Source organism: Mustela nigripes, chromosome 8 (genome assembly GCF_022355385.1).
Source record: "Mustela nigripes isolate SB6536 chromosome 8, MUSNIG.SB6536, whole genome shotgun sequence".
NCBI classification, from domain to species: domain Eukaryota; kingdom Metazoa; phylum Chordata; class Mammalia; order Carnivora; family Mustelidae; genus Mustela; species Mustela nigripes.
The window spans coordinates 11,176,613-11,197,435 of NC_081564.1; the positions used below are offsets into that span (position 1 = coordinate 11,176,613).

At 46.1% G+C, this 20,823-nt stretch overlaps 1 pseudogene; it reads left to right on the forward strand.

The window, feature by feature from the left end:
• The first annotated feature begins 12,588 nt into the window (after window positions 1–12,588).
• On the forward strand, window positions 12,589–13,387 carry LOC132023748 (small ribosomal subunit protein uS5-like; annotated as a pseudogene).
• The last annotated feature ends 7,436 nt before the right edge of the window (window positions 13,388–20,823 follow it).

Here is a 20,823-nt window from a genome sequence, read left to right on the forward strand (position 1 = left end):
CCAAGAAATGTGTAGGAAGGTGTAACAAAGTGCATATTAATTAACTTGGCTTTCGAGACACCTTCCCCTCTCCCTATGTATCACCTGTCTGAGCGTTTGCACAATTCCGGGCTGAGCTGTCTGTGCACAGAGCCTTCTTAGACGCTAAGGACAGTAACTTCGCAGGACACCTGGCACATCCATGCTCCTGGGACTTTCTTTTTGTTATTTATAATTTGTTCAGTAATTCCCTCAAGTGATTAACCCCAAACCCTGGCCTTTGTCTACGAAAAGAAAATGTCTATTTTCCTATCCGAAATTAAAAGCAGCCTTTTTTTTCCCCCTGTCTGGGGAGGCAAGACACAGAGGGCATCTCTGTCTCTAATGAATCAGCTTTGCTTTAGGGAACAGGGCATGGGGACTTGAGAGAAAAGAAAACCAGGCAATAGAAATAAAGAAGAAGGAAAATCAAAGTCACCCTTACAGATAACCAAGGACAGTTTTCCTCATATGTATGAAACATGCAGACCTCCCAAGCTCTTCCTCAGGAATAGATTCTCTCTCCTTCTCTCTCTTTTGTCTCTCCAGAGATCGGATAAAATTATAGCTGTAAGAATCAGGGGTTGGGGCGCCTGGGTGGCTCAGTGGGTTAAAACCTCTGCCTTCGGCTCAGGTCATGATCCCATGGTCCTGGGATCGAGCCCCACATCGGGCTCTCTGCTCAGCGGGGAGCCTGCTTTCTCCTCTCTCTCTCTGCCTGCCTCTCTGCCTTCTTGTGATCTCTGTCTGTCAAATAAATAAATAAAATCTTAAAAAAAAAAAAAGAATCAGGGGTTTGCTTCACCATGAAATGGGAACAACCATATGCATTATGAATTTCCATATATAGATGACACTTATCCATGTTTCAACCTCGGTCTTTGAAACTTCCAGCTTCATTCTCACCTTTGTGAATGGTTGTCAAAAGAGTCTCTCGAAGCCGAGGAAACCTTGGCTTACATGAAATTTCTCAAATGAGACCAGCATATGCAGTAGTCAAAGCAAGAGCTTCTGGAATGCCACTCAGGGATAAGGAACAAATCCTCACTCTACAGAACCCGGAGAGAGCACTACCGGGATTCTGCGGAGCGAACAATCCGGCCTCAGAAGGTTCTGGATTGCATGAGTCCATTGACATCACGTCCCTGAAATGGCAAAATCATAGAGATGGAGAAGAGATCGGTGTTGCTAGGGGCTAGGGTACTGTCATTGTGCAAGATAGTGCCACTGGGGGAAACTGAGTAGAGGAATACTGTGTTTTCTTGCAACAGTAGGTGAATATAAAATCATCTTTAAACCTTTTGGAAAATGGAGCTGTTTCAGGATCTGGAGAGAGATGACTTCTTCCCTGCTCCTGTCCCTTCTGGAGGGAGCACTGCGGAGCCCAGTGGGAAACCCTCAGTCATGCCCAGAGAGGGCTGCCGAGGATGAACTCAAGCCCAGAGACTGTGATGACTCACTCAGGGTGAACAGTGAGTGGGTAACAGCCTCATCTCACACCTCCAGATGGTTGGCCTGAGCCCTTTTCCCCTAAATCCCAATGATCTGGTTCTTGCTGAGCATTTGCGTAAAGACCGACTTTGCTAACTGCACGGGAGGAATTTAAAACAATTCACGCTGTTGGCTAACAGTGTCTCCTAAAACCCACCAAGGAAGATAATCCTTTCTTGACGTTTCACAGGTGAAGAAACTAGAGCATAGAGGGTTGAAGTAATCTGCTCATGGGGATAATTGGCCAATGTTGCCACAGAGCCTGGAACCCACATGGACTGGCCCAGGAGGACCCCTCATGCGGGACTGAGCCCACAGTGCTGACACAGGCTCCCTGGGTCTGTGCGTGCAAGTGTGGGCACGTGTGTGTCTTACAGAAGAGGAGCCGGCTTGTTTGCTCAGGTCTCGGTAGAAACAAGATTTGGGTTTAAAACTCAGCAGCTCTGCCAGCACCATGCGCCTCTCCTCTCCCCTCCCCTGGAGGCATTCAGCGTGCTCAGGAATCTCCCCTTTTACCACTGGGGAACCCCAAAGTGACAGCCCCTTGGTAGTCCCACCTCAAGTCTCCAGTTACTGTAGCCCAGCTGAGCTTGACCCGAAGGGAGGGAAAGTCCCAAAGTCGGGTGGGCTCAGCCTTCCAGGGCTGGCCTCGGGCCAACGGCACAAGGACCATGTTCGCAGTCCTGTCCTTGTCTTCCACCCCGGCTTCCGCCTTTAGGAGATGCTTCATTAGCTTCCTGTCTCAGCCTTTTTTCTTTTTTTTTTAAACTATCCATCAAAATTGCTGTATTTGCATTGTCTCTTCCTGCCCTTGGAATCTGTACTTTCCTATCTCCTCTGAATAGACCCAGGTTTCCCCATCAGAATCAACGATTTCTCGGTGACGTCATCTGTGGGTACCGAAGGACTCCCTCCCGCTTTTCAGCGTGGTGACTTTCTGAGGACTCTAAGAAGACCCCACGCTTGTGCTTGTCTCCCAACAGTCTTCCTTGGGTTAGCAGCGCTGAGGTTGGGAGAAATAGAGCAGGCAACCTGCTTATCCACACTTGACATTTTTTCCCTTTTTTACAAAAATTGTAGTGTATATTTTGCAGCCCTGTTGTTTCACTGAATAAATTGTGGGCTTTTTTTTTTTTCCCCAGCATCGTTTGGATGGCTACCCTACCGATTTGAAGAGGGTCCTCCAAAAATTCATGTCCAACCCTGAACCTGAAGGTGACCTTTATTGGAAATAGGATCTCTGCAGTTGGAAGCAAGTTGCTTTGGGGTCAGATTAGAATTAGCATGGAACCTAAGTCCAATGACTGGGGTTCTTCTAAGAAGGAACTTTGGACACAGAGACTCGGAGACATTGAGGGGAGAAGGTCATGCGAAGACAAAGGAAGATCTGAGTAACATGCCTGGATGGCTTTCCTGGAGAGAGATTACTAAGAGTGTATGTGTGACTTTAGTTAAATGAAGGTGTTAATCTACTACGATTGCATATCAGATTAAATACACACTGTTCCTCTGCCAGATTTCTTCATAATCCTTTTAGGTTGCAGAGGAGCCCAGAGGAAAAGATTAAGAGTGCCTTCACGCAAGAATAGAAGTGGGGATTGCCACAACAAATCATGTCATCAGACACGTGATTGAAGGCTGGACTCCTATGGTCACAGTTGCCTTGCAAATGTCTGAACAGATTCAGGCAAATGTCAAAACCTGCCACAGCGCCCAGTGCACGTGGGAGAAGGGGGTCAACCTCGCCGGCCATCAGGGAAATGCAAAAGGAGATATCATCCCACACCCGTCGGAATGACTATTACCAAAAAGACAAGAGACAGGGAGTGCTGGGGAGGGTGACACCTGTGACCGGTGAGGGCGAGGGACAGTATCGGGCAGGGAAAGTCTCAGTGGTGCTGCCGAGCAGGCAGCTGTGAAAAGAAAGGTAGGAGGAAGCAGAGGCAAGGGGGAAGCCTCAGGCACCAGCAATGCAGATCCAAACGGGCCTTGCCCAACCCAATGGGGAGCTCCTGAGCAAAGACCTCTGGCTGGAGAGTCCCTCGCTGGGAGGCAGGGACTATGCCCTAGAATGCCGGCCATGCTCCTTTGCTGGCTGGGGGCTCTCTGGGACCAGTGTGTCCTCAGCCCCAAAGCTCCCGCAGACCCCACAGATGTTGCAGGAGGAGGCTGCCAGCTGACTGCTCTTCTCACAGGCAAGCAGCTAGCTCTTTCCTGAAGGGTCAAGAACCCTGTGGTTGCCCAGGTTACTTGGGTGTTTAGCCTGGACCATGCACCACTCAGGGTGCTTTGGATCTTGGATCTCTGCCAGCTCGTCTAATTCTCATGACAATCCTGCAAAGCAGTTAGGAAACAGAGGCACAGTGACACGGATTTGTCAACTGTCTTGCTCAAGTGGGGAGCACCCTTAAGAGGTCCCGGAGGAGACCCGACGGCCCCATCTGAGCTCTCCACTCCGCATGACACTGTTTCGTGGTCTGTGGATGGTTAGACGTGGAGACGGTCTGAAAACTGAGCCATCCAGCCCTGACGGTGGTGTATCTCAGTGTAGAGGGGAGCGGCCATGCCACGTGACAGATTTTGACCTAATCATTCTGTTGTGTAACAAGTCTTATTAATTTTATAATAACAAAATAAATGATAGGGGCATCTGGCTGGCCCTGTTTGTGGAGCATTGTGACTCTTGATCTTGGGGTTGTGAGTTCGAGCCCCACCTTGGGTGTAGAGATTACTTTTTAAAAAGTAATAAAATAAAATAAAGGATAAAGTGATTTTTGAGAAGATTTAAAAGTCACCAGCTTGGAAATCTGCCTGTGTGGGCTCTAGGCTCTGTTTGCGTGAAATGCACAGAAGGAAAAGGAGCACTTGTCATTTGAAGGGAGTGCTGTGGGTTACTGGGGACCAAGACTGGCGGAAGGGGAGCAGGTAAGACTGTTACTCATTCTCTTTCTGCCACTAGGGGCCTTGAGCACGCCTGGTGCTATGGGCTGAATGGTGTCTCCCAGAATTCACAGGTTCCAGTCCTAACCCCCAGGACTTCAGCAGGTGACTGGATTTGGATATAACATCCCTAAGGTGGAGATTAAGTGAAAATGAGGTCACTAGGGCAGGCCCTCATCTGATATGATTTGTATTCTTATAAGAAAAACATATTAGGACACACACACACACAAGTAAGAGACTGTTTTCCTTCACTCGCACACCATGATCACGCTCACAGCACAGCTGACACCAGATGTGGGGGTGTTCCTCACCCTAGGCACATCTTGGTGTCCTACAATTCAATATGGACACAAAGGAAACTAACCCACTGGTTAAGGGCTCAGTCCCATGAGACTGTATTCCCTGCCTAGGCTCCAAAACAGCTTGAGATGACAATTTTAACTAATAGACCCCCAGGTCACTAGCAACTTCTGTCCAACTCGGTTACATGTCGAAGGTTCCTATGAACCCCCTCCTGGATTCCACATTCGCTAGCACAACTCATAGACCTCTGGAAAACATGGACTTAGGCATACCAGTTAGTATCTCATTAAAGATGTGATAAAAGACTGACTAACAGTCAGTTGAAGAAATATGTGGGATGAGATCTGGAAGGATCCTAAGCTCTGTCCCCAGGGAGATGGAATTTGCCACTTTCTCTGAACCTGAGCAGAACCACCCAATCAAGACTCTTTTGAATGAGAATCTATGAGAATAAATGGTTGCTGTTTTGCATAGCATAAATATGCAATCGACCGGAAGAGGAATATGAGTGGCTCTTAATATACACTGAAGATTAGCATCAAGAATAATCAAAGAGGGGCGCCTGAGTGGCTCAGTGGGTTAAAGCCTCTGCCTTCAGCTTGGGTCATGATCCCAGGGTCCTGGGATCAAGCCCCCATCAGGCTCTGTGCTCAGCAGGGACCCTGCTTCCTCCTCTCTCTCTGCCTGCCTCTCTGCCTACTGGTGATCTCTCTCTCTCTGTCAAATAAATAAATAAAATCTTTTAAAAAGGAAAAAAAAAAGAATAATCAAAGAAGTTTTGATTAGGATAGCAATGAAATTTTCCCCAAGGATAAAGGTGATGATACTCGCTGTTTGCAAGGATATGAGGAAACAGCCATTCCTACACACTGATAACATGATACTTGTGTTCCTGAGTCATAAAGGTGATGATACTCGCTGTTTGCAAGGATATGAGGAAACAGCCATTCCTACACACTGATAACATGATACTTGTGTTCCTGAGTCTGGGGATAGCTCATTGTGCATGATTGTAGCGATAGCTAACCAATACAATACCTGTTACAGGAAATGCCGGTCATGGTGCCATCATCTTCTAGTCCTTTGGAGATGGACGCTAGACCCAAGCTTGAATAACAAAGTAGAGCCCTCTCCTGAGGTTTTTTTCAACAAAGAACCAGAGAGAGAGACCATCAGCCTCTCTCCGATGATGAGGTTACAAGAGGTGAGCACAGAAGCAAGCAGACAAGTTATATGTTGAAATCTGGCTAAACATAAAAACTAATGGGCAGAGCGGGATGGTAGTAATCAACTTCGTGATTCTGATGGTCCCTGAAACATACCAGCTTCCGGTCACACCTCCTGCTCAGGACCTGAGTAAAGGCGTCTTCTCTGTTGTCTAATTGACTTCAGTAAGTCCTGATTACCATCCCTTGTCCATCTGCCGTGCAAATAGACTTCTTCCCAGGTCAGTCCCAACCATTTTCCAGACAACTGCCAGCTATGAACTTCAAGAGAGGACACACCCACTGCCTATAGGGTACTAATAGGACCATAGTGATAATCTAGTCTTTATCTTTCATTATAGAGTTGAGGAAACTAAGACCCTAAAAAGTAAAGACTTCTTTGAGGTGACACAAAATAAAACAGGCATAAAAGCTGGCTCTCTTGAATTTAAAGCATATCAAGAGGATGTTTGCAATGAATAGAGCACATACATTCCTTTTGACCACCTACAAAGTCTTGAGCGAACTCACAAGTCAGAAACTCGGGTTCCCAAAGGGGAACAAGGAGATTTAATATGTTGCCTTTGCAAAAGGCAAAGGTTGAAATATTTTTTTTTCACAGCCTAATGATGTTAAAAGTATAAAGAAATGGGCGCATTCAAACATCATTGTGAGTGTACACATTGAGACAAATCTCTGTTAGAAGACAATGGGCAAGCCAACAACTTACCTGCTAAATTCACCCAAGGAGATGACTTGCAAGTTAATTACAATGTTACAGGCAAAAATGTTCATTGTTGAATTTTTTTCTCATCACAGAGAAACATTCGAAACAATCTAAAAATTCAACAGAGAGAACCAAAGAAATTACTGATGGCCTAACTTCTCTTCAGTGAAATACTACATGATCATTAAAATCTGCGACTATAGGGAAAAGAGAGGACAGAGACAGAGGCAAGGGGAGGGAGGAAGGAGAGCGCAGGATGCTGGAATAATATAACCCTGCATGTCAGTAGAGATCCTCTCTTTGGGATAAACTTTCTGTTGTTAGAATTTTTTTTAAGATTTTATTTATTTATTTGACAGAGAGAGATCACAAGTAGGCAAAGAGGCAGGCAGAGAGAGACAGAGAGGCAGGTTCCCTGCTGAGCAGAGAGCCCGATGCGGGGCTTGAACCCAGGACCCTGAGATCATGACCTGAGCCGAAGGCAGAGGCTTAACCCACTGAGTCACCCAGGTGTCCCTGTTGTTAGCATCATTGTTTACCTTTTTGGTTTGCTTTTCTCTTTCAGAGTTTTCTTTATGGTTTGAATTTGTTTACCTCTGCCCCAAATCTGGGCTACAAAAGATTATTCCAATATAAGCAAACACCCGGCCCTCCCTGTGTTTGCCAAAGATCATAATCTCAGCAGAGAGATCATAAATACCTAATAAAGAAGTCAGGGTATATGGTAGTACCCAGCCAACTTGGCTTTCCTGAGGACCTTGGCTCTGAGAACATCAAAGCCCTTCCCACACACGAGTTCACTCATTCTTATGCCTTTTGGCTGAAACCTGGCTTGGAGTTTCAGAAGCAGCCAGGGTCACACTGCTCCTTGGGAAATGCTTCCCATTTTTCGACTCTGCTTCTGTTTTCTCAGTGTGTCCCTTTATGATCCAGTATAAACTCCAATTCTCTGGCTAAGGCAACGTCAGCATTTTTTTTTTTTTTTTTTTTTTTTTAGTTGTCCAGGTAACAGCATCTCTAGACCACACCAAGGTGTGGGGCTCTGATGTCAGATCATATGTAGGTCTGGTCTGTTTGTCCAGGTTGGCCGATGACTCTTGGGCTTGGAGTGCTGGGAACTCAGCAGGCAAGGAAACTCAGCTTCTGACAAAACAGGAAGACTGGTCACTTCTTTGGTGAACCAATCCCACCCACCTAAGTGTCAGCTACCCCAGGCTTGGAAAGGATATACCTTCCTCGGAGCCTGGAAGATAGGGCAGGACATCAGCAGACCTGAACTCTTCTGTCCCAGGATCTTCAATCTCACTGAAAAGCAGACCTTAGGGGCACCTGGGTGGCTCAGTGGGTTAAAGCCTCGGCCTTTGGCTCCAGTCATGATCTCAGGGTCCTGGGATCAAGCCCCGCATCGGGATCTCTGCTCAGTAGGGAGCCTGCTCCCCACCCGGCACGCCCCCCCGCCTGCCTCTCTGCCTACTTGTGATCACTGCCTATCAAATAAATAAATAAAAATCTTTTAAAAAAAGAAAATAAAAGCAAACCTTAAATTAATGACTACATACTCAGGATATTGGTAAAGTTGGAACTGGGCTCGAGGTGGGCAGAGAAGTCTAGAGAAGGGTAATGCAACCGCCACTTGAAGGACAGGCTCATAGCTTCACATTTCCTGAGGGTTCACCATGTGCTGATACCACGTAAAGCATTTTATGTGCCTTATTTAACTCAAATATCACTTTAGCCTTTTCAGAGACATTGTTATTGATCCCCATTTTATAGATTTGGAAACCGAGGGTAACGGAGGACGTTTCTTTCTCAAGATCCCAGAGCTAGAAAGTGACAGATTGAGATTGGAAAGCAAGAAACCTACTCCAGAGCCTGTATACTGTGTGTTTGTGTGTGTGTGTGTGTGTGTGTGTGTGTGTGTGTGTGTTTTAATTTTAGGAGAGTAACATCTGCAAGGTAAAAAAGCTAGAAGCAAAGTCTCAAACATCACGATGGAAGAGAGAAGAGGCAGCCCACTCCCCTGACCCACCCATCTACCTTCTTGTTTCCCTAGGTAGCAATCTCCAAAATTCTCTCTCTCTTTCTCTCTCTCTCTCTACCCCCCTCGGGTTTGTTTTTTTTTTTTTTTTAAGATTTTATTTATTTATTTGTCAGAGAGAGAGAGAGAGAGAGAGTGAGCACAAGCAGGAGGATCGGCAGGCAGAGGGAGAGGGAGAAGCAGGCTCCCCACTGAGCAAAGAGCCTGATGTGGGGCTCGATCCCAGGACCCTGCGATCGTGACCCAAGCCCAAGGGAGATGCTTAATGACTGAGCCACCCAGGTGTCCCCAGTCTCCAAAATTCTGTGTCATCAGATTTTCCAAGTGGTTAGGGACCATTATCCCAGGCTAAATAGGAAATTACTCAGCATACATTAAAGCGAGCCACAACGGTGAGTTTGAGATTTGCCCAAATGTGGGTGGCTTTGACTATTGGGTCCCTGAGGGTAAGGCTCTTTGCCTTTTGCTTCCTACTATATTTTCAGTGCTTATGTGCCTGGCACATAGCAGGACTCATTAAGTATTTAATGTATGAGTTTGTGAAATAAATGGGCCCAAAGCATGTGTCTTTAAAATAATCGTCTGGGGCACTTGGGTGGTTCAGTGAGTTGAGCCTCTGCCTTTGGCTCAGGTCATGATCTCAGGGTCCTGGGATCGAGCCCTGCATTGGGCTTTCTGCTCAGCTGGGAGTCTTCTTCCCCGCCCCCCTCTGCCTGTCTCTCTGCCTACTGTGATCTCTCTCTGTCAAATAGATTTTTAAAAAATCATCTGACATGATAAAAAAAAAATCTTCTTACAGAAATATCCAATCATTTCTCAAACATTTGTGCATAAGGGCGCCTGGGTGGCTCAATGGGTTAAGCCTCTGCCTTTGGCTCAAGTCATGATCCCAGGGAGCCCCCGCATCGGGCTCTCCGCTCAGCAAGGGAGCCTGCTTCCCTCTCTCTCTCTGCCTGCCTCTCTGCCTACTTGTGATCTCTGTCTGTCAAATAAACAAATAAATCTTTTTAAAAATTGTGTATAAACACAGGCTGCACACCAAACACTATAAATAACATAGAATATAGAAAATGTTAAGAATATATGAAAACTGAGAGTCTGTATTGGCTCACTGTTCTGTTTTATATGGGGTTCTCATTTAGCTTAATATAAACTATTCCTATTGGCCCCTTCCAACAACTCCTCCAGGGGGAATGCCTAACTCCAGCCTCTTTTTCCTTCTGGTGAGAAAGAGCCACTCTGGGAGACAACCTCTCCATAGAAAGTGACGGGTCTCAGTCCTGTATGCTGGTGGCGGACAAGCAATGAAGATAACTTACAGCGTTATTCAAATACCTGAGACCGTTGTAATGAAGATCACCTGTCACCATTGTTCTTTTCCCCATACTTACCCCTTCCCAACCCACCCTCAGTACAACCTCATGCGATTAGCAGGAAGACACCAGTGGGACCTCTACCACAGTGTTTGTTGCTCCATGGAAATTCAGAAATAAATAACACAGAGCCTGTCTTCTTGGGAAACTTCCAGACCAGCAGTGGACATGACAAGTCCCGCACGGAATTTGCCAGATGCCACGCAGCCAGGATTGACGTTGGCGGGAGGGGTGGAGAGTGAAGGGAAGGGTACTTGGTATTTATGAGCAGTGTCTCTGGGCTCAGACAGCTTTGAGATCTTGGGTGGGAAACTCAACCTCTCTGCACCTCAGGAAAATGGGGTTATTAATAACACATGATCCCTATGGGCCATCAGTCTGATTACGTGACCCATTACATGGGCAGATGCAAGGGACGTGCTTAACACAGCGCCAGTCATTATAAGCTCCTTATCATAGGTGTTAGAAGTAGTTTTTGACAGGTGAATGGATAAAGAAGATGTGATATATATATATATATATATATATAATGCAGCCATCAAAAAAAATCTTGCCATTTGCAGCGACGTGGATGGAACTAGAGGGTATTATACTGAGCGAAACAAGTCAATCAGAGAAAGACAATTATCATCTGATCTCCCTGATATGAGGAAGTTGAGAGGCAACGTGGGGGGCTTGGGAGGGGGTAAGAAAGGAATCAATGAAACAAGATGGGATCGGGAGGGAGACAAATCATAAGAGACTCTTAATCTCACAAAACAAACTGAGGGTTGCTGGGGGGAGGGGGGTTAGGAGAAGGGGGTGAGGTTATGGACATTGGGGACGGTATGTGCTATGGTGAGTGCTGTGATGTGTGTAAACCTGGCGAATCACAGACCTATACCCCTCGGGCTAATGATATATTATATGTTAATAAAAAAAATTTAAAAATTATTTTAAAAAAAGAAGTTGTTTTTGAGGTTAAAGTTAAAAGTTAAAAGTCAAAAAGTTAAGTCAAAAAGTTAAAAAAGAACTACCCTAGGACCCAGCAATTGCACTACTGGGTATTTATCCAAAAGATATAAAAATAGTGATCTGAAGGGGCACCTACACCCCGGTGTTTGTAGCAGCAATGTCCACAACGGCCAAATTATGCAAAGAGCCCACATGTCCACGGCCAGATGAATGGATTAAGAAGATGCATTATGTATACACAATGACTATTACTCAGCCATTAAAAAGAATGAAATCTTGCCATTTGCAAGACATGGATAGAGCTAGAGTGTGTCATGTTAAGCGAAGTAAGTCCGTCCGAGAAAGACAAATACCACATGATCTCACTCCTTTGTGGAATTTAAGAAACCATATAGATGAACATAGGGAAAGGGAAGGGAAAACAAAATAAGATAAAAACAGAGACAGAGGCAAACCATAGTGACTCTTGACTGTAGAGAATAAACTGGTGGTTGCTGGAAAGGAGGGGGATGGGCAGGTTGGGGGATGGGCATTGGGATGACATGTTGTGACGGGCAGTGAGTGTTGTGCCTAGGTGGCAAATCACTGAATTCTACTCCTGAAACTGATGCTGCACTATATGTTAACTAACTTGAACCTGGGCACCTGGGTGGCTCAGTCGGTTGAGCAGCTGCCTTTGGCTCAGGTCAGGATCCCGACCGAAGTCCCGGGATCAAGTCCCACTCCCAGCTCTATGGGGAGTCTGCTTCTCCCTCTGACCTTCTCCCTTCTCATGCTCTCTCTCACTCTCTATCTCAAATAAATAAACAAAATCTTTTAAAAAATAAATAATAATAATAATAAATAAAAAGGAAGTTTTAGAAAAGAAGCCTGGGGCACTTGGGTGGCTCAGTGGGTTAAAGCCTCTACCTTCAGCTCGAGTCATGATCCCAGCATCCTGGGATCAAGCCCCACACCAATGGGGAGCCTGCTCCGCACCCCCCCGCCCCCACCTGCCTCTCTGTCTACGAATGATCTCTGTCTGTCAAATAATTAAATAAAAATCTTAAAAAAAAAAAAAAGAAAAAGAAAAGAAGCCCTCTTCTTCTCCTCCAGCAAACCTACCGTGTAAAGATTATTTAGACTACGTTACATAAACTATATATAAACTTGTGGGTTTGTAAGTTAAAAACAGTCAAACATCCAAGTGATGTTGTGAAGCAATAAATATGCATCTGGTTTTCTCCCTGGTTCCTGGCACAGAGTTCCAAAAGCCCCTGCAACGTCCTAGTGAGAAGGAGGAAAGGAGCCTCTTCTGTTATTCAGCCCGAACTGAATTTATGCTCATGAGATGACTGGTGACTGAAGGCCCCCGATGGCTTCTGGTTGGAGTTTCATTGCCCCAGGAAGCGTGTGATTAGAGGATTGGAACTCTCAGCCCCACCCCTGACCTCCAGGGACAGGAGAAGGGTTGGGGCTCCTGTTCATCACCAGGGGCCATGATTTAACCAATCGTGTCTAAGGCTTCTTCTCCGAGACAAGACCAAACGGCCAAGGATGTGGGTACCGCGGGAGGGCCCAGAGGACCCGGGGGCTTCTGTGGAGGTTTTGACTGTGGCATCTGAGGCCACCGCCACTGTCACGGAGCTCACTGAGGCAAGGCTGAGGACAAGGAGTGGATCCCCATCACCAAGCCAGGCCAGTTGGTCAAGGGCCTGAAGATCAAGTCTCTGGAGGAAATCTACCTCTTCTCCCTGCCCATCAAGGAACCTGAGATCACTGACATCTTCCTGGGGGCATCCCTCAAGGACGAGGTTTGGAAGACCATGCCTGTGCAAAAAGCAGACCTGTGTGGGCCAGCGGACCAGGTTCAAGGCATTTGTAGCCATCAGAGATTCCAATGGACACATCAAGTGCTCCTAGGAGGTAGCCACTGCTGTCCTGTCTCGACAAGCTTTCCAGCATCCTCATGCAGCAAGGCTGCTGGAGGAACAAGATCGGCAAGCCCCACACTGTCCCATGCAAGGTGACCAGCCACTGCGGCTCTGTGCTGGTGTGTCTCATCCCCACCCCCAGAGGCACCACCGTTGTCTCAGCCCCCGTGCCCAAGAAGCTACTGATAATGGCTGGTATCAGACTGCTACACCTCAGCCAAAGGCTGCACTGCCATTCGGGGACCTTTGCCAAGGATACTTTTGATGCCATCTCCAGGACCTATGGCAATCTCACCCCTGACCTGTGCAAGCGGACGGTGTTCACCAAGTCTCCCTATCAGTAACTCACTGACCATCTTGTGAAGACCCACACCAGAGTCTCTGTGCAGAGGACCTGGGCTCCAGCTGCGGCCACCATGTAGTTTTATACAAGAAAAATAAAGTGAACCAAACTTGTTTTTTAAAAAAAAAATTGTGTCTATGTAACGGAACCTCTGTAAAGCCCGACAGCAGGATTCAGATAACTTTGGGCAGGTGAATACATCCCAGTGCTGGGAAGGTGGTGCATTCCCACTCCATGGGAACAGAAGCTCCTGCGATGGGTTCGTTCTGGACCTCACCCCACATCCTACCTCACGTGGTTGTTCACCTGCATCCGTTCTAATACCCTTTACAATTGAATACCCTTTACAATCAACTGGTGATATTAAGTGGAGTGTTTCCTTGAGTTCTATGAGCTTTTATAGTAAATGCTCCAACCTCAGGAAGGGGGTCTGGGAACCCCCAATTTGCAACCAAGTCAGACAGAAGTGTGGGTAAACTGGGGACCCCCTACTTGGGGTTGGTGTCTGAAGTAGGGACCAGGCTCGTGGGACCAAGTCCTTACCCTGTGTAGGCCACGCTAACTCCAGGTAGAGCCAGGTAGAATGAAACCACAGGATATCCAGTCGGGGTCCTCAGAGATTCAGAGAATGGCTTGGTGTGGGAAAGCCATGTGTTTCGTGTCGAAAGTGTTGTGAGGGGGAAATCCAGTTTTCCCCGAACTCTGCAATTTCATCCAGTTCAACCTAATCAGATCATGTAAAAACTGGGAGGAATATGGTAGAAGAGTCAATACACAAAAGGAGAAGGTCTCGAAACCCAGACAAAACCATAGGTGTCTGGACGCGCCATGATTATTTTGCTAAACATCCCCCATGCTAGCAGTTCCCTCCCTCTGAAGCCTCGCTCTCGGCTCCATAAAACGTCAAGAAAAGAAACACCAGTAGTTGTAAGTGTCACAATTCGGTTTTACGTGGCCGTTAACTAACCCCTGGCCGATCGTGGAGTTGGGCTGTCAGTATACTCCACACCTTGTTAAAAAAAAAAAAAAAATCATATAGAAACTTCTGTGTGAATTCATTGTGAGCGCTTGTAACTCCTGAGGGACACTGAGTGGCGGAACAGGGAGGCTGGGTTTCTTAAAATCTCACTAAGGGACTGGTTTCTAACTGACCAGCAGCTATCCCAGCTGAGGACAGGGGATGGCCACTGAGTACGGGGTACCAGCAGTGAAGACCTAGATAGGAGGTAGGACACTCCTCACCAAAAATATTCAGATCCATAGAGATCGACAGACTCATCCCAGCAGCGAGCCTATGAAGGTATTTTTTTTAATTTATTTTTATTTGCTTTTATTTTTGTTTATTTTATTTATTTTTAAGGTTTTATTCATTTATTTGAAAGAGAGATTCTGTTTGCATGTGGGGACAGGGGCAGAGGGAGAGAATCTTCAAGCAGACTCCCTGCTGAGCGCCGGAGCCCTAAGTGGGGCTCAATCCCATGACCCTGGGATCACGACCTGAGCAGAAACCAAGAGTCAGACATTCAGCCCAATGAGCCACGCAGGCACGCCGAAGAAAATATATTTAGATCCATCCTCATGAGGAAACTGCATTCAGAAAGGTTAAGTGACCTGTCCGAAATTACACAGGGGGAAAGAGCCACAGGCACAATCGGAACCGTAAAGGAGGGTTTGGATGATTTGGAGAGCAATTATCAATTGCTATTCATTTAACTATCACTTTAAATCTCAGCGCCAGTTCAGCAACCCTTGGCAAATATTTCTCATGCCCGAATTCCTTGCCAGATATGAAGCTAGGTGAGTGCAACCATATCTCGTGTCCAGCTGTTAGATTGCTTGATTTGTGACTCACATTTTAAAAGAAGAAAGAGAAAAGCAAAGCAACATCTAAATGAGTAGGAGCAGGAAGGATGCCCCAGTTTATTTCCAGAGACTGAGCTGCATACGAAGCCTTCCAGAATGTTCTGGGAAGGGAGAGTCTGGTGTTTCCTGCCACCCACCTGCTCTCTATGGACAGGCAAGAACAACTCTCCAGGGTAGAAGCGAGACTCATAACTCTTGTTAGTGCACTTTTATAGAACGTGTTTCAGAGGAGTTTCTCGACCCAAGGAGGGCTGCTCCCCATGTGGGTGTGCAGACCCAGGCCAGTGGGCTGTCGTTACGGGAGGCAGCATTGCCCAACTCAGGCGCTAAACCAGGTGGAGACACACAAGCTAATTCTCCTGCCTCTCCCCCGACCCCGACCCCCTTTTCTCACACCTGCAAAATTATGACCCAGGAACAACTAGGTCTTTACTTGGGGGGAACACCCACAGACTGAAACAGCTTCTCACGCCTAGGGCTCAGCAGCCTCCCATCCCCCACCCTCAGCCTCCATGCAGGGAATCAGACCAGCTGACTCTGAACTTCCTCTTAGCTGTCGGATTCCCCTTGTAGCGTGAGGAAGAAAGACCGTGTCTCTCACCACCCAAAGCTATCAAGCAATGGCATAAGTGCCACTTCCAGTATTTGAGGAGTTATTCAACGCATATTTTTAGAGATTCATGGTTGTTGTTACTTTGTTTTCTTCCCAAGATTGGACACTCTGATTTTTGCAAAGATGACATCTTCATTTCTGATTATTAGAGCTTTGTGTTCATTATACCCACTAATTAGCATAAAATATAAATTGAATGATAAGATACTCTTTGGGGCTCTATGATACTAACAGCAAAGACATTATTTGTATTACAGGGCCAGGCATTATTCTAAGTGCTTGACACCAAAAATTAAAAAAAAAAAAAAATGACTGACTTTATCTGTACACTCTATGACTCGGGTTCTCTTCTTATCCCAACTTCACTGATGAGAAAACTGAGCCCAAGGTGATACATCTTATAAATGACAGAGCTGGGATTTGAACCTGGGTAATCTGTCTCCAGATAGATTGTGCTCGGTATGCTCCGTGAAATATATCAGATGCCAGAAAAGATAGAGGCGTGTGATCTCACTTAGATATCATTGAAGCAGAGAGTAGGACAGTGACAGTGACGATAGTTAACAATACTGGAATTGTATACCTTAAATTTGCTAAGAGGGTAGATCTTCATGTAAACATTCTTATTACATGCACACAATAATAATAATAGTAAAGGGGGTGGGAGGAAACTTTGGGAGGTGATGAAGATGTCTTTGACCTTGCTCATAGTGATGATCTCATGGGTGGATACGTACCCCCAAACTTGCTGAGTCATACACATTAAATATGTGCAGCTTTTTGCGTGTCCATCATACGTCATAAAGTCACTTTAAAAATAAATACATGCATGGTATTCAAAAAGAGGAAAAGAAAGAAAAATATTACCGGTGGAAAGAGACTTAATTGACATGTCAACTACATGCCACATGGGATCATTTCATGCTTTCTGGCTCAGATAATGAACTATGAAGAAACTTAGAAAAAAATATTGGAACATGGTTTGGGTATTATCAGTGAGAGAAACCTGCAGAGAGTGACCAGAACTCTCAGAAGTACATGGCTGGGGGGAACGCAAAATGGCTCAGCCACTTTGGAGAACAGTTTGGCAGTTTCTTATAAAGTTAAAATACACCCATTGTGGGACACTTGGGTGACTCAGTGGATTGAGCCTCTGCCTTTGGCTCAGGTCATGATCCCAGGGTCCTGGGATCAAGCCCTACAACAGGCTCTCTGCTCAGCAGGGAGCCTGCTTCCTCCTCTCTCTCTCTCTGCCTGCCTCTCTGCCTACTTGTGATTTCTGTCCGTCAAATAAATAAAATCTTTAAAAAAAATACACCCACCATATAAACCAGCAACTCTCCTCCTTGGCACTTATCCAAGAGAAATGAACACTATCGTCCACTCCAAAACTTGTGCGTGAGTGTTTATAGTGTCTTGATTCGTAACTGTTGAAACAGAAACTAACAAGATGTCTCTCGACAGAGAAATGAAGACATGACCCGTCCAGCATTCACGCAATGGAAAAACACCCAACAATAAAAAGGAAAAAGTTACTGACATACATGACAATAAGGATAAATCACAAAAGCAGAATGCCAAGCAAAAGGGGACACATTCAAAAGGCTACCTGCTTTATGACTCCCGCTCTGTAAGTCCTAGGAAAGACAGGAAGAGATCACTGGTTCCCAGGACCGGGGGTGAAGTGGGGGGTGCCGACTACAAAAGGTTACGAGGGAACTTTGAGGGATGATGGAAACACACCAGATCTCATTGTCGTGGTGGCCAAATGACCATATGCTTTTGTACAAACGTGCAGAACTGTACACTGAAAAGAGTGAGTTTTACTGAAGGAAATCGTACTTCAGTGGAAAAAAAGGCATTAAGGAAGTATGGTTCATTTTGTTAGGATGTGAGTACTTCTGCGGTTAGGGATATATACAGAACTGTTTATGGATGAAATGACACCTGGATTTATCTTCTTTTTTTTTTAAGATTTTTAAAATTTATTTATTGAATATATAGAGAGAGATCACAAGTAGGCAGAGAGGCAGGCAGAGAGAGAGGGGGAAGTAGGCTCCCTGCTGAGTGGAAACCCTGATGCGGGGCTCGATCCCAAGACCCTGAGATCATGACCTGAGCCGAAAGCAGGCTTTACCCTCTGAGCCACCCAGGTGCCCCTACCTGGATTTATCTTTAAAATAATCCAAAGAACAGGGGCACCTGGCTGGCTCAGTTGGTGGAGTGTGGGACTCTTGATCTCAGGGTTGTGAGTTTGAGCCCTGCGTGTGGCATAAAGTTTATTCAACCAAACAATCCAAAAAAAAAAAAAAAAAAACCCTCCAAAGAACAAAGAGAGAGAACTAGACTAAATGAGACTCACAATTGTAGTGTTTGCGGAAGCTGGGGGTTCCTGATGTTCTTTTTTCCCAGTCTTGCATATGCTTAACCATGGCCATAATAAAAAGGGAAAAATACATTTAAAAGAAAGAAAAAGTCACCCTGTCTGGCTTCACCACTTCCCGTTGAACTTGGACACAGAACTCCCCTCAGTTTCAATCTTCTCGAGATGAAGATGGATGCAGTCTTGGTGTGTATCTCACAAGGTTTCACGATGACCAGATGAATTAGCCCTTGTGTTTGGACAATGACAGAGACACAGTAAACTTACAGTAAATGAAAGTAATCATTATTTTTTAAATTTCATTTTAATTTTTAAGATTTTACTTATTTATCTGAGAGAGTGCAAGAGAGACAGAGCATGAGCATGAGCAGGGAATAGGAGCAGAGGGACAGGGAGAAGCAGACTCCCTGCTGAGCAGGGAGCCTGACCAGGGGCTCAATCCCAGGATCCCAAGATAATGACCTGAGCAGAAGGCAGAGGCTTTAACCCGCTGAGCCACCCAGGTGCCCCCATTATTATTATTATTTTTAATTGGGCTCAGGTGTATACAGACATAGCCCATAGACCTGGAGTCAGGGAGGGAAGCAAGAGAATTCAGATTTCCACGGTGCCAGAGAAATTTCTTTGCCGACATAAAGGGGGCTCACCCACTCAGTGATTTGGCATCCCCCTCCCTCTCAGCCGCTGTGTCCCTAGAAGGAGAGAGCAGTGGAAAAAAAAAAATAGAAGAGAGATGTCACTAGTGGCTCAAGTGCCTCTGCTAGGTGGCAAATAATGAAATAATTATGTAACTAGGGTCCATAATTAGCTATCTCTATTGCGGAATGCCGTCTAAGAGAAGACGAGAAAAGGAGTCCATTTCCTCAAGTCTCTACTTGTCAAGACTGCTGGTAATAGCGAAGGGAAGGAAACCCTTGCAAGTGAGCCTGGGCAAATGTGGGACTGAGAACCTTGTGTGGCCAGACCGGTTGAAGCAAGAACTAATTTCCGACCGTGGGTCCAGGGTTTCAGCTGCTAGCATCAGGATCTCTGTCCTTCTCTTTCAGTTCGCTTCTCCCCGTGGGGGAAGGCTCATCCCCGACTTCTTCAGGTGGCAGCTCCAAATTGTCCACTACAAGGACAACCAGATCAAGGGAAGGCTCCTATCTCCATGTCTGGATAAAATCCCAAGGAATAGCTCTGATTGGCCCTGTTGGGTCACGTGTCCATCCCTTGAGCCAATCACTGCCGTCAGTGAATGGGTTGCTATGATCATAGTAGCCCAGAGCTACTCTAAAACATTACCCATGCATCAGTGACAGAGTTTTGAGGGCCAAGTGGCAGGTGTGACATCAGGACAACCATGGATGCTCACTCCAGCAGTGAGGAGCGCCAGGCGGGTGACAGAGGAGTTCGGGGGATATTGACGTAGGGAGGACATCTGTGGACCATTGTTCAGAGGGACTCTGAAAGCAGAATCCAGAACAAAGGGATTGCACAACCCCATGGATCAGTCTGATTATTTGCAGGAACATCTCTACCTCTTTGCAGACTTCTAGCATATCCAGAAAGTAGTCCTTAGTGTGTGCCATGGGTGCTGCTGCTGGCCTTCCACACCCCTAGCCACTTGCTGATACTGCTTGGTGCCAACACCCATCACTCTCCATGGGAAAATTCTTTTTAGTATGAATGCTGAAGTCCTCAGCTTTTGCAGAAAGACAGGACAGCCAGTGGACTGGTGCTTCTGGAAGTAGCCCTTAACCAGTGATGGTAGAGAGTTGGGGGTAATGTCCTCACTTCCTCTGTCCTCACTTGGGGTAATTCAGTGTTCCATGCTGTCTCCCCAGAGCCCACAGTGGGATGGAGCCCCAGTCACCCCCAGGGTAACTGACATGATTGTGCCTCATCTAATGACTTGCATCCCACAGCCCCTTCCCACGAGCGTTTCCTAGGGTCCCCTCCCACATAAACTTTGACAAGTGAATCCTTGTGTCCCAGTCTGCTTCTGACGGAGTCCAAACGGGGAGGGTTCCCAAGCCCGCGGGGCTGAGAGAGATTTGGAAAAGATATCTGAGCAGTCTTCAGAGAGGTTTTGAGAGTCAAGCAGATTGGGTTAAGAATCCCAGGAGCAGGAAGGAAAGGAGGGAAGAAGGAAAAATAAGACCAGATAAATAAATAATGAGCCGATCGCCTGGAAATAAAGATCACCGTTTATGTATATTGAATATGTGAATGAATTAACAACTAAATGAATGAAAAAGTGAAGATTTCCTCCATTTTAGCTTGGGGAGGGATAAAACCTCTTCTTCTCTGAACATTTCATTTACTTGTTTGTTTACTTAGTTATTTATAAAGATTTTATTTCTTTATTTGAGAGAGCAAGAGACAGAGAGAGGGGGAACACAAGCAAGGGGAGTGATAGAGGGAAAAGCAGGCTTCCCACTGAGCAGGGACCCCCCCAATGCAGGGCTCGATCCCAGGACCCTGGGATCATGACCTGAGCTGAAGGCAGACGCTTAAGGGCTGAACCACCCCGGCGCCCCTTTCCGAACACTTTAATACCAACACACAGTTCACAAGAGGAACTAAACAACGTGATGCTAATTTCTTAACATAAAAACACTTCTTGGGGACACGTGAGTGGCTCAGTTGGTTAAGCCGCTGCCTTCCGCTCGGA